Source organism: Pholcus phalangioides, unplaced genomic scaffold, assembly GCF_987345545.1.
Source record: "Pholcus phalangioides strain wild (caught in Gottingen) unplaced genomic scaffold, Ppha-v1.0 ptg000004l_1, whole genome shotgun sequence".
Lineage (NCBI taxonomy): Eukaryota > Metazoa > Arthropoda > Arachnida > Araneae > Pholcidae > Pholcus > Pholcus phalangioides.
Genome location: NW_028301597.1, coordinates 35,338,955 through 35,340,284, shown reverse-complemented (window position 1 = coordinate 35,340,284; position 1,330 = coordinate 35,338,955). Strand labels below are relative to the sequence as shown.

Sequence of the window (1,330 nt, the reverse complement as noted above, 5' to 3'; positions counted from 1 at the left end):
AATCGACGTAATAGAGCTGTGAAAATTTCACTATAGTTATTATTTCTTTTATTGAAGGAAATGTGAAAATATTTGTTTTGTATTTCTCTTAATAATTACTATTACAGAACAACTTTTTTCACTTGACTCACCATTTTTCACATTTTAATATCAATTTTAAAATGACCCATAAAATGCATATTTCTTTCGGACACATTTAATGAAATACCTTATGACAATGATAATTATTATTTTTATTACCATGATTGTATTTTTACTGCTAATCAATTTTATAATCAGTTACTTATCATAATTTCACTAATTTTGTACAATAGAAATTAAAACGTCATTCAAATTTAAATTAATACCAAAAATAATCTAGCAAATATTAAAACCGAAACCAGAACCATACTACACAAATAAACGGTATACTCATAAGAAAAGATACAGAATTGGCGAAAACTTGGCAACTGTCAGTATCAGCTGATTGCTTTTGCCCAATCGGGGAGAGGAAATTTGCGGCAACTCTGCATAGTGGCACCCGCAACAATTCCCACTCTACAGTTCAGTCGTTGACATGATGTCCAAGCGAGAAAAGGATGAGATGGATAAAATGCAGTGTAATCAGTTACAATGAACTCCAAGAGACCCATTTCGTCATAGCGAAATTTTCTTATAAAGAAATTCCAGAATTTTTTACATTGTTCCTATGTGAGCTTATCTGGGAGGATTGGAAAATTTTCCGTTTAACCGAGATTTTCGCTATAATGGTATTCACTAAAACGGTAATCGACTGTAGCAGTAAAATCCATGTATATTCAAATGTAAACTGAGCCATAGAGTTTCAACTATCAGTTGCTTATCATCATCATCATTTGTTTTTATAAAAATTGAAACTATATTCAAATTCAAGGAAACAGTAATTTTCCGGATATTATGCTGAGGTGAGCTCGGAAAGAAAAGTCATCACGTCTCCGCCGGGACTCGAACCCAGGCCCTCTTGCGTACCGGGCAAGCATGCTACCATCTACACCACTGGAGACACATGAATCTGCCTTCCTAATTTCACGCACTGTGTCGTGAGGCGCTGAAGTAGAGGCATTAGTAGCCTCTCTTAACTTCAGGAAATGGCCCCCGGGTGGGACGGTTTAGAGAGATATAGATGGCTTTTTTCTCAGCCAGGGATATCAAGGAAACAGTAATTTTCCGGATATTAGAGGAGAGGCTACTAATGCCTCTACTTCAGCGCCTCACGACACAGTGCGTGAAATTAGGAAGGCAGATTCATGTGTCTCCAGTGGTGTACATGGTAGCATGCTTGCCCGGTATGCAAGAGGGCCTGGGTTCGAGT

General features: G+C 37.0%; 1 non-coding gene across 1 annotated transcript; it reads right to left on the bottom strand.

Annotated features, from left to right (window-relative positions):
* Nucleotides 1–948: 948 nt before the first annotated feature.
* On the bottom strand, nt 949–1,022 carry TRNAT-GGU (transfer RNA threonine (anticodon GGU)). Its single transcript has one exon. It is a non-coding gene; the product is annotated as a tRNA-Thr (tRNA).
* Nucleotides 1,023–1,330: the final 308 nt, after the last annotated feature.